The sequence below is a fragment of the Stegostoma tigrinum genome, chromosome 26, assembly GCF_030684315.1.
Source record: "Stegostoma tigrinum isolate sSteTig4 chromosome 26, sSteTig4.hap1, whole genome shotgun sequence".
Classification (NCBI taxonomy): Eukaryota; Metazoa; Chordata; class Chondrichthyes; order Orectolobiformes; family Stegostomatidae; genus Stegostoma; species Stegostoma tigrinum.
In genome coordinates, this window is record NC_081379.1 from 23,354,521 (window position 1) to 23,370,799 (window position 16,279).

Here is a 16,279-nt window from a genome sequence, read left to right on the forward strand (position 1 = left end):
AAGATTCATTTTTGTGATTTTAATCCATTTCTTGCATCTCAACAGTACTTTCTTCCAGTGAAGGTTAAACATTGAAGGTTTTAATTAACAATGCCTTCTTTCTCTGCACTCTAATGTAGGTTTCATTTCTCTCAATATAGTCACAATATCAATGCAGCTATAGTGTACAGATAAACATTTGTGGAGACTTTACTATCCATGGCTCCATACAGATTTTAAATCAGGCTTTTAATTCACTTGTGAAAACAATTTACATAATTCACTAGGAGAACAAAAGCCAGAATTTGCAGCTGACCGGAAATTGCTCTCTGCTTAATAATGGGAAACCCATCACAAAAGATTTTGGCAGCCCCGTTTTGGCAAAGCAGGATGTGAATAACTTGAAACTAGAATCTAACAGAAAATTAACTGCTGCATTGAAGCACAAGTTTCACAATAGCAAGTACTGTGCTTAGTAACACATTTCTGGGTCTCAAGCCCAGAAGTCAAGTTTGTTGATAATATCCAATTATTGGGACACAATATTGCCAGGATTAGGCTGTTGGCTAGATCAGCAGTATTAACTTACAATCACAATGCCACAAAATTCCTATTTACGTTGCAAATGAATACCACATTTCAGTAGCAGCAGGTAAAGAAAATGGCACATAGCATTAATCAAAAGTCGTAATTGCAGGCGCATGCTTCTAGATGACCAAGTGGCAGGCCTTTGCAGGCAGTATAAGTGTTCTGTCTTCGAACACGTGTGAGCCTTTACTTCCAGAGATAGTGTTTATATCATTGCTATAGCACTTCAGCCAATGAAAGTATGGATGAAAAACCCTTCTGAAACCATCAGCACTGCTCCTTGAACCCAAGACTGGCTAACGAAAAATATCGCTACAGGCAGCAGTAAGCCAAATGCATCTTTAACATAATATCACCATGGAAACAATTTGGATCCTAAAAGACTGGACAAATAACTTCAATGATCAGAGGAATAACAGGTGTGCTGCAGGTAAGTTATCTCTATCCAGCTTACTTCTCAGCTTCTTTTCATCACAAACCTTTCACCTTGTTTTTCAAATTTGCAAAATCTAATTATTCTACATCATGAATTTGCACAATTTACATTTGGTGCCCGATAAATAGCAATTCTTAGATCTATAGATTTTTGATCATATAGTGAACAACATATGCAAAAGGAATTTCAGAAAACATTTTTCTGAAGAAGGGTCTCTCTGATGAAAGCTCTAGGCCTGAGATGCTGCTTGGCCTGCTGTGTTCATCCAGCTTCACACTTTGTTATCTAAGCCTGAAATGTCTGCTTTCCTGCTCGACCTGCTGTGTTCATCCAGCTCTACAACTTATCTCATTTTTCAAGGTCCTGATTTCTTAATCTTGGGGAGTTAGTCAATCACTGGAACAGAACCTTAGCATTTTCACAGAATGGCGCACAGCAAGACCTGCTCTCAAGTATTTCTGGGTACTCATATCTCTCTGAAATTCAAGAGGGCTTTCATTCTATCGCAGGGTAATTACATTTAATGCGAGGCACTTGTTATATTATCATAATTCAGAGTAAAATTTGTAAGATAGTTAACAGCACCAAACAAAACTATGAAGCTATTCCGAGCAACATGTTATAATGATTAAAAATATTAAAACCCCTGCGTGGTCCATTTGTAAATATCTCCGGGAAGAAGGAAAGATTCCAACAATCTGACTGTTAATGCTTGGCATCTGGACCATCTTTATTCACTAAATTAATTCCCCCCACAATGTGAACAAACATGTACGTACTCTATAACATATTCCAACGTATTACCATAACCTCAAGTGCTGGAGAAGGTTTAAGCCAGTCTATATATCTAAGAAATATCCCATATCACAAACTTCATGACGTAAAATATGTGAATGAAGTCTGTTTCTTGAAGGTGCAATTTCAGAAATTGATAAATCATAATAGATTCATTAACAAAGATTAAATATACTAAACATCAAGCAATTGCTTAAATGAGCAAACAAACTAAAGGAGGAATGTACTTTTATTTTATAGAAGGCTGTTCAAGTCCTCAGGATATGCTAATGTACTTTACAACTAATAAACAACAAACCAGCTTGCTAAATTGGCATCCCATCCCATCCCATCCATCCCATCCATGCAGCTCCATCCAAACCAATGACCTTTACCACTGAGCAGAACAACAGCAGTAGCTCCAACAATTTCCAGAAGTTCAACACTATCCAAAATAAAGCACCCCACTTAATCATAATCCATTTACCAGTGTAAATATTCACATTCTTCAGGCTATACTGGCACATAGCATCAGCAAAGCATACAAGAGGCATTGAAACAACTCACTAATTCTGTTTTAACAGCACCTGCTTGGCAGATACTCATGTGACTCAGCCAATGTTGTCTATCTCATATGTTGCAGGCAAGGATGCCTCAAGGCATGGTATATTGGCAAGACTGTGCAGCCGCTACGACAATGGATGAATGGACACTGCACAACAAATCACCACACAGGAATGTTCCCTCCCAGTTAGGGAACACTTCAGCACTCAAGGACGTTCAGCTTCTAATCTTCAGGCAAGTGTCCTCCAAGGTGGCTTCTGAGATACATAACAATGCAGTATCGCCCAGCAGAAACCGATAGCCAAGTTCCATACCAAAGAAGACGGCCTCTACCATGATCTTGGGTTTCTGTCGCACTACTTGTGACCCCACCACACTGTTCTATCTGTAAATTCTTCCTTACTATCCTGTTTTTGACACCATTACCTTGATAAATTGTTATCATCTCTCTACCTTAATTAGTTTGTACAGTTTTGGATTACTTATTACTTTGGTTAGACCCTCAGCATGCGACTCTTGTACCTATCATGTTGTTCCATTCACTGGGTTTGTCATCAGCACCAGTTTATTTTTAACTTTTTACTATCTCTCTGCCTCATTTAATCAGATTACAGGTCATCACTTCGCTTGTTATTCAGCTGTTGACACTTCAATCACACCATCTCACACTTTTAATCACCTGTAGAGATTTATTATTCAACACTCTACTCACACCATTTGTGATATTTTGATCCCTCTGCCCTTGACCTCTCTGCCCATAAATTCTGCGTTCTGTGCGCTTCCCACTCACTTTGCTGTGAGGGGTGGGGGCTACTCTCCGAAAGATCATATTTTCAAATAAACCTGTTGGAATATAACCTGGTGTCGTGTGACTTCTCACTATGTCCAGCCCAGTCCAATACCAGCACCTCCACATTGTAGAAGAATATGGGCAGCCAATACATGAGAACACCACCTTCAAGTTTTGCTACAAATCACACACCAACCTGACTTGGAAATATTCCTACACTGTCTCGGAGCCAAATTTTTAGACCTCCCTAGAACTCACTGTCACTTGGACTGCAACGTTTCACCACCACCTTCTCTAGGACAAATATAAATGGGTAAACATTTTGGCCTTGATGGTGACACCCACGTCCGTGAATGAATGGTTAGAAAGCAATACTCTAAATGGAATTGCTGCTATTGCGGGCTAGATACAATAACCAATTTACATAGCAAAGTGCTACAAACAGCAAGAGATGGATAAACATTTAAATAAGCTTTGTTAAAGCATAAATTATGGTCAGGACACTGGGAGAACATTCAGTGCTAAGGGATCTTTGCATCTAGTTAGAAGGGTCAACTCAGCCATGGTTGAATGCCAATTTGAAATTTGGCACCTCCCAAAAATTGACTACTCCCTCAGAAATATACTTATGTATTAATTTAAACCATGTGCTTATGGTCTAGAATAGGGCAAGGACCTCCAGAAGAGAAGACAAAGTTACCATTGAGCCAAGGCTGACAGTGAATTATCATTTTTGTAAAACTAGACGGTGGGTTTAATCCCAGAGATACAAACTGAACACCCCAAAATATCTTCTGTCAAAAAGATAATTTAAAAGAGTGTAGTCATTGTTTCTAACATAGGCACACAGTCAGCTAATTTGCAGAAAGTGAAGTTGCACAAAGCAAGGATATAACTGATCAGATGTATGATTATGAGAGTGGTGGTTAAGGGATAACTACTGGCAGGATATCCAGAGAACTCCCTGGTCTTCTTTAAACAGTGCTATTAGACCTTTCCACTTAGCTAAGACATTGATAAGACCTAGGTTTAATGTTCCATCTGAAATAAAATAACTCCAGTAGTTCAGCTTTCCCTTATTATGTTATTTCCCCAGCAGAGCACTAAAAGTATCAGACTGGATTATGAACTAAAGTCACTAGAGTCAGATTTGAATCCATGATGTGCTGACTTGGTGATATCGCATGAGTTGGTCTCTCTTTATTGATAAGTTTTGCTATTCTGTAACTAGATGAAATAACATTGGATTAAAATTGCCCTCAAATAGACAATACCTAGCTTTTGTTCTTTCAAACAGCAGGACTGCAAACTTCGAGACTCTCTCTGCTAGAAACTTAAAAGACAAGGGCTAAAAGTTGAAGGAATAAAAACTGGGACCATACTCGCAATCACATCACACTTAGAGCCAATAAGAATTATGAAAAGCGGTATGAATGTAAATATAGTTGTGACAAATAATTCTGCAATGCTAAAAATAAAAATATTTGATAACTAAAAGTGATATATAAGACTGCTATCTAATCGAAAGCTTAATTACTTTGAGAAAGACAGAAAATTTGACATAAAATGGGTGGGTAAAGACCATGATTTCTGAAACAGCTACTTCGTCTACTACTAATTTCAACTCTTAACACTTCTGTTATTTAATCATGTTATATTCCACCTTTCATTATCCATACATTCTCTTTACCAACAAACCTCTCTTTCATACTATTTGAATAACTACACTAGTAAGGGATATATCAATTACTTCAGGAGATGCCGACACTCTCTCGCTCTTCCCCCGCGACCCCCAACCCCTACTCGAATTTAATGCCTTCCTCTGGAGAATATTGGTGGTATTTAATTGGGCACGAGACTGGTGGATGGTGACCATAGCTCTTTCTCACCTCAGTCTTGATTAAGTTTGGGGTGCGAAGCCTCAGAGATAGTTTTTCAGCCCAACACCCAATGAAGCCCTCATATGGGCACCCAACACCCAATGAAGCCCTCATATGGGCAATCATTGCTGACTAAGGGGCCTCAAATCACTGACTCTGGATTCAAATGCACATACCATATAGAAGCCCAAAATTCAAATTCAGTTACAGATTCCATTGGACTCCTGGGTGGGATGGAGTCCTTCATTCCAAAAGGCAGCTCCTCGTTCCACAACACTGCATTCAATGCACACCATCAAACTGTGATTAGCCAGCAGCTTTCTATGGTAGGATTTCTCCAAAGAGTCTAGCCACATGTCCACCTGACAGGTGAAACTCACAATGCCTTCATTAATTACGACCCTGACTCTGCAGAATCCCCTTTCAGAGTTCCCACGACCAGAGGGAGCCTGGGGTCAATTGACACATAATGAAGTCAATGCACTCTGCTGCTCATTTAATAACTCCATACTTATCTCCCAAGCTTGATGTAATCATGCTGCTGGGGGATGCCCCCTGTCCTGATAAAGCACAAAGTATAATTTTGTCCATATGTGCCAAATGATGATATATCCTGCTGTGTATTACCACAGCCATTGTTATCTTAAATATAGCAATATCTAAGAAACTGCGTAGGTTTTGCATAATTATGTAAGAGAGAGTTTCTTTTGCCTCTTAATTTCTTTATCCTTAATCACTATGGTGCTAGTAATAAATCAATAACATGGAGTCATAAAAGAAAACATTTATTGTAATCTTGATTGTGGTCTCTCTGACCAGAACTGTCTGATATTAACAACAGTTAATATTTATGCAGCACTTTTGAAGTAGTATAATGTCCCAAGGTGTCTTACAGGAGTATTATTAAACATAATTCGATACCAAGAAGTTATATTAGGGCAAATGACCGAAAGCTTTGTCAAAGTAGGGATTAAGATGGTTTGTACAGGAGAGAGAAGCAGAAAGGGGAGAAAATTCCAGAGCTTATAGACCAGGGAGCTGAAGGCCCCACCACCAAAAAACAAACTAGCTATATATATAGCTATCCCTGGAATTAATGTCAAAATCCTTGCTAAGCTTCCTGCCAAAAAAGGAATAGTTTAATGTCTTCAATACAAAAAAAAGTGGTGACTGTGTCACAAAATTAAAATGATTTCCCTCTTTAACTCAATAAGCTCACAGCAAAATCACAGAGCAGGTGTAGCAGGTAAGACTTTGTACAACAGGCTTCCATCTATCTAAATATTGTATCTCAATAACAAACTTGGATAAAGTCTCCTTTGCCCCTTGTTTCAGTGACATTATCCTTTTTGAAACATCATCAATTACTGCTTTTTTTAAAATGAGCTATGCATCTTTGACTGTGGAGATTTTGATTTAGAATTTGAACCAAAGTAACCCGTGTTAGTAAAACATTTCTCAAACACATTATCATCAGGAGATTGAATGCCAATTAATCAATTATCATAATTATTTACTCTTTATGGAGTTCAAATAAGTTAGCTAAAACTGCCTGTTTTGTTTATTTAAATTCAAACATTTGGATAATTCAAATTTTTCACTAAATTCCAACTCCCAAAGAACATTTCACAAAAACTAATGTTACAGTTACCATAATAGAACTTTAAAATATTTCTGGCAGCAAATTGCATTGCGATATTGTTATCCATCATTTAGAAAATACTCAAGCCCAATTGCATTATGATGTCTGAATAAGTCACATTCCATTCTTATGAGATTTCAGGAGTTATACTAGGTGTTTTGGTCACCACATTCTATTTATCTTTCTACATACAGTTAAGCCCATTGGTAGATGGTGATGGTTTTTATTACCTGATTATAGGATTTTTAAAAGTGGTTTGGAGATCATATTCAATTATTCCATTGGTATGTTTAAACGTCAATCAGATGGCAGCAATCTGTCAGAGTCAAAAGAACTGTGGATATGCAACCCCAGTGAAAACTTGAAATGCAATTTAAGCTCACACTTCAGTGCAGCAAAGGAGGGTGCTCATTTTCAGAGGTGCTGCTCTGCAGAAACACTTTAAATCAAAAACACATAGCACTATTTTTTTAAAAAATCTCAGTTTCCTAATCAGCATTCTTCCCTTAAGCAACACTCCAAAACTAAATGGTCTGGCCATTTTAGCTCATTGTGGTTTGAGGCGCCTAGTGGTGTGCGAAAGGGCCAATTCATTTCAGTTCTACATTGCATATGCAGCACTTGTGATCTGAAAAGTGTGGTTTAATACAAGTTCCTTTTTTTAAAAAAACATTTTTGTGAGAAACCAAAGATCAGTAAATCTAAAGAAGTCCAAACTGGTCCTTACATTAGGGGGTGACCATAAATGACCTCCAATCATTAAAACATGAACATTCCCTGAAGACATTATTCTTTGTCAATATTTTCCAATAAACATTAACTCCAATTTTCCCACAAAATATTGTAATGGTTTCATCCATTATTAATGTTCAATACAAACAAATACATCAGAATAAAGCAAATTAATGGCTGGACAGAGGGAGTGGGGCAAGATATGGCTCAGTTGCAATGTTGTCACATCATCTAATAGATGTTGCAAAATAACAAGATATAAAAAATCCATTGTATGCATTTTCAAATTTATTTATCTACATATTAACCTGTGTGTGACCCTACCTTAGCTTTACACAAGGAATATCCTTCTCCACATTCAAGGTTATAGCTACATTTGCAGAAAAAGGCAGTGTTTTTAAATTGCTCTGCTGTTCCTTTTAGTTCGTCAGCAATGTTACAAAGTAAATTGTGATACAAATGATAGCAAGTCAGAAAAAGCAATTTTTTTCTGAACAATGACAAGAAGTCAAGGTCTTGTTCGTCTACTGAAATCCAAATAGCAGGCATTTTCCTTTTTTGAAAAACAAAATTCTAATCAGTTGTGACATATGAAATTGTCATAAACATAGTATATCCTGATTAGAACCTTCAAGTTTTTACAGAAAGCATTCCTTAGGTTTCTCCCATTCATCAACTACCAGAAATGTACCAGCATTAGGCATTAACTGGAGTATCGCTGAATTGTCTGTGTGGGAGGAAACCATTCAGCCCATTTCAAATGACCCACTTTCTGAATGAGCATTTCACATAGTGTCTTTTATCTTTACCCTGTATCTCTGTAATTCCTTTTCAAATAATAGTCAAATTCCCTTTTAAATGTTTTGAATGAACCTACCACACTCTCCAGCAATGCATTCCAGACCTTAAATCACTTACAGCTCAGGAAGGATTTTTCTCACATTACTTCTGTTTATTTTGCCAAATACGTTAAATCTGTGCCCTCACATCCATGGTCCTTCCACAAGTGGGAACAGTTTTGCCTTAGGTACTCTGTCAGTATTCCTTACAATTCGGAATACCTCTGCCAAACTTCCTCCCAACATACTCTTCTCCAAGAAAAATAGTCTCAGCTTCTCCAATTTATCTTCATTATTAAAGTTTCTCATCCTGGAACCATTCTTGTAGATCTTTTCTGCTCTCTCTCCAATACCTTCACATCTTTCTCAAAGTGCAGTACCCAGAATTGAAAACAATACTCCAACAGAAGTGAAACAGGGGTCTCGTTCAAATTCATCACATCCTCCTTTGTTGGGGGGGTGGGGGGTGGTGAAGAGAGAGAAGTGGGTGGGTGACCATAAATATCATTTCAAACTAGCACGCACCATTCGAAACATACTGCCTGAACCCCACATGAATAAATCTAGTCAATCACTTCTGCTAATGGCCTTTTGTTTTCAAAAAAAAAGTTTAATTAAATCTTTCATGAACAGTTTATCTGCTGCTTCTGGGAGTAGTAATTTTAATACACAAACACATCAAAATAATTGCAACCTAACAAATACAATATGAATTCCTATGCAATTGTGTAAAAATCCAATACACAAGTTCATTGTGGATTCCAGAACATTGAAAAGTTTTAAAAGTTACAAAACATTTCAAGCTGGGGTCTGCCTCAAAACACCTAAAGCAAGATAAATTTGTGGTCTTTCAATATTTATAACCACTCTGACATAATTCAGTATGTCAGGGTTTGTGGACAGTGCAACATTTTTCAGGCTTGAAATTATTTGGCAATATAAATGATGGAGGGACTATCAACATTCACTGTCATTACTCCTCTGTAATTGATGGCTATTTCTAGCACTCCTACAGACCAGAAATTGTTGTTGGTGATGTTACATTTCTCCACAGGGTGCAGTGATGAGGTCCCTTCCCAAATGCATTCAATTAAAAACCAATGAATTGACATTTTTTGATATGTTCTTTGATGAGATGGGGCAATTGCTGGTAAAACCAGCATTTATTGCCCAAACATAACTCTCAACCAGAGGGTGGTAAGTATGCTACTTTCCTGAACTGCTGTGGTCAGCCAGCCAATATGGTGTAAGTGCATCCACAATGGTGTTCAGATAGGGAGGTCTGCGCTTTGACCAGAAGGAAAGGTGGCATAGTTCCAAGTTAGAATGATGTATTAACTGAAGGGGAACATGCAGGTGGTGTTATTCACATGCTCCTTGTCCTTTTAAGCATAGAGATCAAGAATTTAGAACATCCTGTCAAAAGAAGTTTCATGCACATAGTAAGTACCACAGCAATTTACACTGGATGTTTAAGGTGTAGTTAGGCTGCTGGTCAAGCCAGCTGCTTTGTCCCAGATGATGCTGAGTTTCATGTAGGTTATTGGAGCTAACCCAAGCACACAAGTGGAGAACACTACATCACACCCCAGACCTGCACCTTGTAGATGGTAGGCATGGTTTTCGGAGTCTGGAGGGGAGTAACTGCCATTCTTGCACCCAAATTATCACTGAAAATCTACAAAATGTTAGAAGTGATTGAATACGTGTAGTTGAACTTTCAATATTGTACCAAATTCATATTTACTACTCATTCACCCTGAAAGTGCAATTTTATACTTGTTGAATGCAAAATAGCTGAATTTTGATTACAGAATCTAGATTTTTAACTAGAATAATAATTTCCAGAATTTTGTCCAGTTGTGATGTGGTGTTAACCTTGTTGAAAACTGATTGAATTGAAGTGGCGATTAGATCACCTCCTGACTCTATAAAACCTGTCCACTATTTACAAGGCACTAATCAGGAGTGTGATGGAATACTTGCTACCTGTCAAGAAACTTGACACCATCCAGGACAAAGCAGCTCATTTATTTGATATTCTATTTAATATTTTCAAACTTCACTCCCTCCACCATCAGCACAGTAACAGCAGTGTGTATTATTCATTTGAATGATTACAATATTCGTTAAAAGCTCCTTAGGCAGCACCTTCCAAATCGTGTCAGCTCTACCACCTAAAAGGACAAGGGCAGAAGATACTTATGAACACCACCACTTACAAGTTCCTCTGCAAAGCCACTTCCCATCCTGATTTGGAAGTATACCACCATTTTTTTCATTGTCACTGGAACAAAATACTGGAACTCGCTCCCTAATACCACTGTAAGTTTGTATGCACCATACAGACTGTTGTGGTTCTAGAAGGCAGCTCACCTCCACCTTGTCAGGGGCAATTAGGGTGAGCAATAAATGCTGGCCCAGATAGCATCACCAACATCCATGAATCATTTTTAAAAACACAATTACTTTGAAGGAATGCAATATAAAATGAATAAACTTAATTCAACAAAGACTGAAATAAAGAACTTAGGTCGTAGCATCAGTGATGGTGACAAGATTAAATCATAAGATTGCAAAAATTTAATATGTAACCTTGACAGGAAAGAGGATCAATGGGTTGATAATTCACCTACATAACATCTGTATTAGTACTGCAGGTTCAGTGGTTCTGCCCTTACCCCTGAGCAAGGTGGTCTTGGTTCAAATCAAATTTGCTCCAGAGGTGTATAATAACATCTATGAACAAGGTGATTTTCAAAAAAGTCTCCAAAGCACTACTTTTCCAAGAAAACCACAAAAGGCCTTGACAATAAGTATTGCATGAAACACAAGTTTCAGAAAATGACCACATTAGGTTTGCTGCAATACATTAGTCACATCAACACTTGCTACTGACACACAAAAGATCAGAGAACTTCAGCAAATATGGAGTGCTGAATGGCTCAAAAGTAAAAAGATTAATTCCAATGAAAATATATTTTGAACTGTTCAATTGAATTAAATGACTCCACAAATCACAGTAAAAGTAATACAAACATCAAAATTTGCCAGGTCATTGTCTTTAACATGGACTGTATAAATAGTAGCCAACCGGTGCATTTTTTTCACAAGTACACTGCCTAAGTGCACATGGCATCTAAGTTCAATATACTCAGTACCAAAACCTTTGCAGCCTATATTAGGAACATCAGAATTAAGAATGGGAGTAGGCAATCCAGCCCTTCAAGTCCACTCCACCATCTAACATGATCATGGCTAACCTTATCTTGGTGTCAACTCTACTTTCCTGCCTGCTCCCCTCAGCTCGTTATCCTGTTTTTCTTTCTTGAATCTGTTATTGATTCTGCCTCCATTGCACTCTGGAGCAATGAGTGCCACATGCATCTCTCAGAGGGTGTGAATCTGTTTCTCCTCATTTCATTTTTTAATCTACCTCCTCTCAGTCTATACTAAATGACCTTTTATTCGAGACTGTCTCCCAAGGGGAGCATCTGTTTAACAACCACCTTATCAATCCTCTTAGCATTTTACATACCTTGAACAGATTTTCCCCCTCATTCATCTGTAACTCCAGTGAGTACAGGCCCAAGTAATGATTGAAAACAAATCATTACACATATAATGTCTTCCAACCATCCAATGGTTTAATAAAACATAATAGGACTTTGTTTTTAACTATTTCACACAGTTTTCTTGATGGTTTTACTACATGAACATGTTCAGCTTCACAAAGTAGGATATCCCAAGTCAATTGTCTATTTTTCATACGCAAGCTTAACAATGAAAGGTTATTCAATTACTGAAGGCATTAAAAGGTGAGCTCAATCCTACCCACGCTTGATGTCCACATCTAAAAGGGGGAGCTCGCTAGCTAGGGATTAAGCGTCAAGACTCAGTTGATCATTTCATCTCTAGCCAAATAATGCCAAGGGTAACGAACTCATCACAGATCAGGAATCAAATATCTAGGAGAGAAATGTTTTGGAGGGGCTGAGGGTCTCAGATGGAGGGCCAGCAAGAACCACCTCTGGGAAGGCTGTCACAGTATTAATGTGCCAAACAGGCAGCTGAAAGTCACCAGAAGGCATACCCTCAGGATCAATGGTAGTTGGGTCTGTTGCCATGTGACAAAGAACACGATGAGCAAACCTGTGAAAGATACTTGTGATTTCCTTGGATGTGTGTATGTGTATGCACGTGCATGGGTGGGTGATTCCCCTCATTCAAATTAGGCTCTCAACGTATGTTGAGAGATTCAGCTTTGGAATGGGGTTAAGGTGTAACTGACAGCCAACCCCTGCCCTCACTACTGACTATCTCCTCCTCTTTTGTGACCCCCTACACTAGGAAATCCCTCCTGCATCACTTATGTATCCAGGGATCCAAAAATGATCTGACCCTCAGATGGATATCTTGCCTGCAACGGCTGCTGCCTTCATTGTGGAGTGTTGAGCAAAAAAGCAGCTGGCCTCCGATTGGCTGCAAGGGAAGATTGTGGGTAGGGGGCTGTAAGGGGAGGGAATGGAGGTTGTAAAGGAGGGAGACCACTTTTAAACCTAGCAACAAAGGAATTTTAAGCTAAATGGGATGCAGTAATGCTTTAAATCAGAGGTGATTAATGTGAAATCTCTAGTTTAAAGCTGTATAAAGGACAGAACATAAGAAGTTTTTACTTGAAAAAAAAATCATATTGTAACAAACATTGTAAATTGTAACATTTAAATTGTAGATTAAGATCCAGGGTGCAGAAAATAGGGTAATAACTGCCTGATTAAAAAGTGTTCCAACTCTGTGGATATATAATAGAAAGGTATTAGCTGTGACCTCACCAATCAGTGGAATCTGTGTTTGATGTGATCGTCCTTTATGTATAGAGGTGTGTGTCAGTTATTTTGACAAAATTTTTGTTAACTTACACCTATTGTCTTGTCCTAATCTAATTATTGTGGTGTCTGACAAAATATGCTATTGTTGTGTGTTGTGGCTTTAAGTTTAATAGAGAATTGATATTCATTTTGGATATTGATGAATTATTCTAATTATGTTCCTGTGTGACTTCAAATACCCCATAAGTCAAAACAAACTACAATAAGTATTAATACTCCATGATGGCATCACCTCATAAAAGAGTTAGTGAGAATGAAAAGTGGCCCCCAAACATATCTCAAGTGGAACCCTTGGAAAAAAAAGATTATTTTGTTACAAGTAGGAAGGTAGCAAAGGTGCCAACTTCCTTACCTGACCACTAAATGCTCTCCCCACTTCTAAACTCACCACAGGGGAAGAGATTAAAATACCCTCGGTTATCTTTTTAATGTATATAGTTCCATCATAGATCAGCTTTACCAAATTTGCTTTCAAGAACCCAAAAGGGGATATATTACAAACTAACTGCAGAACATGCTACTGAAAGATGATATCATCATACTGAGAAACTGTATTGACCTCAACCACTTATTGCATTAATAGCACATCCAAGATGGCCATTGCAGCAACAGTCAGCTTCCTCACAGAACGTAAAATAAATCAAAGATGAAGAAACACAAATCAAGGTAAAACAATTAGCACAAAACAAAGGAAATAAACTTGCGCAGAACTTCATTTCAGTGGTCAGAGAAAATACCATGCCACATATAATTACAAGTTGCTAATGTTTCCTAACTAAATCAAATGTGGGAAAAGTATAGTAATTATATCTACACTAATTTTAGTCAGATATAACTTTCTAATATTCTATAATTGAAAGACAGCATGTGTCAAATCATATAAATCATGGGTAGCTTTTTGATCTCTGCTATTCTTTGTTTTCCCACATAACTCATACAGCTTTGCAATGAGAGTTACTGATTTCAAAGTTCGCTTTATTTGTGTGAGCATTATAAACGGTGAACTGTACAAATATAACACAATACACGTTGCAGAAAACATGCCAGTACTTGTATTGTTATTTTGTAGAATCTTACAGTTCAGAATAGAATCATCTGGTCCATTGCGTCTTTCGAAGAACTGTTTCAATTTGGACCTAAACTCTGGTTTTTTGGTTAATTGGTTCCCTTTATATATGTTTATATTCATGCTGTCATTTATGTTACATTTCTGAACTTCAGTTCCCTGATGCAGAAGAGACATTTTTCTTCTCTGACCATTCAGTCACAAAGCTATAGCAAGATGGTTTTTCTATGCACCAAACATCCATATTATAATGGGGGAACGATGACATAGACAGCTGGTGTGGTTCATGGAATAAATCTCCTGCATCCAAGTTAGAAGACCGCAAGCTCAAGTACCGCTCCAACATGATCTTCCTGAATGGCCCACTCTCTGTCCTTTCTATGTTTTCAAGTTGGCCACCACCAGCTACTGGCAAATTGGAGTGTGTTGGTACCAGTCCCCGTCCTAGTTAAATGGAGACGGCCAGCAGCAGGAAGAGCACTGAGTTAGAATCCAAATTCAAAAATGATTGCTTGCATATGGGAATGATCAGCCAGCATTGAGACAATGCCTTATAACAAGGAAAAGTTGAAAGTGAAAGCAAAGAAGGGTACCAATAATAATGGAAAACATATTCTGGACTAAAGAGCTACTTTGTCTCAGTCTTGACACTTTAGAAGTCGTAGTTGTTCTTGTAAAATCTTGGCCAAATTTTCATTTACAGGACCAGTGAGAAAAGTGAAAAATGTCTCTTTTGCATCAGGGAACTGAAGTTCAGAAATGAAGCATAAATGACAGCATGAATATAAACATATATATAAAAAGGGAACCAATTAACCAAAAAACCAGAGTTTAGGTCCAAATTGAAACAGTTCTTTGAAAGACACAATGGACCAGATGATGCTATTCTGAGATTCTGACAAGAAAAGTGCAATTTAACAATGTTGGTCTCTCTAAGACATTAACTTCCCACCGAACCTGAGTCAACTGCTGTGTAAACTGCTTCTGATTCTTTAGCTGCAAACTCATGGTTCCACTCATGAAAAAAAAGACAAAAGAAATTTTTGGATATTGAGAAGCCAGTTTGCAAGTTCATGCTCCTCTATCTTCAACCATATGACTATGTTATTTTGCAAATAAATGCCAGATTTCTTGGTAAGGAATGTCAACGAGAGAATGGCATCAATTTAATACTTCTTTTGAACCAAGATTTCACATTAAATATAATTAACCATGGAAATGCATAATTGTGGGCCCATCTCTATTTTCCTTTAAATTTTTCACGGCACTTTCCAAAAGAGGACAGAGATTCCACTTCTGTCAGACAGCAGAACTCACGACACCTAAGGTTACATAGGAAAATTCTTATCGTTGTCAAGTTCATAGCTACAAGTTTGTCTCAATGTGTCAGTTAATGCAATCACGACATAACTCTGTATTTGAAAGCTCTCTGCTGCTTGAGGAACTGCTCAATTTCACCATAATGCAGTCGGCAAACTTACAGATCACAGCGTGCGCAGATAGCTGCCCAAACTAAAATGCTGTTATAGTGACATCATTTTCACAGTGAATGTCATTAAAAATATAGCATCTTTTTATGAATTCAGGAACAGCATCTTCTCTGGTACTTAATTTGGTATCGCTACATTGGTAGAGCTTAACAGTACTTTCATAAACCCTGCTAACCAAACAGGAAAGCCGATTAGATCAAAAGGAACCCAAAAGCTCTCGCTCACATTAAGAATACGTTGGGGATTTAGTAAGAGGAAAGTACAAAATGTTTCACTTGTAGCGATATTTTAGGAAACATGGCCTTCAATGTCAGCACTAAAATGAACTATGACTGCCTGGGGTACCCTTTCCTCTTGAAGTGCAAAAAAGGTAAGAGTGAGCCAGCAGCCAATTCCACACATTGCCCAATTTATTCGCCTCTCCCCCCCCACCATTCCCCCCATCTCACCCCCAACTGAAGTCAGTAGAAAAGCATAAACAAAAAAAAGCCGCTGGAAAAGCTCAGCAGGTCTGGCAGCATCTGTGAAGAAAAACAGAGTTAATGTTTCAGGTCTGGTGACCCTTCTTCAGAACCGAACCCGAAATGTTAACTCTTTTTTCTCTTCACAG

The 16,279-nt window shown here is 38.0% G+C and overlaps 1 protein-coding gene across 5 annotated transcripts in view; it reads right to left on the reverse strand.

Annotated features, from left to right (window-relative positions):
- Positions 1 to 16,279, reverse strand: part of sh2b3 (SH2B adaptor protein 3) — a 165,749-nt gene that overhangs the window by 53,452 nt on the left and 96,018 nt on the right. The window lies entirely within an intron of this gene.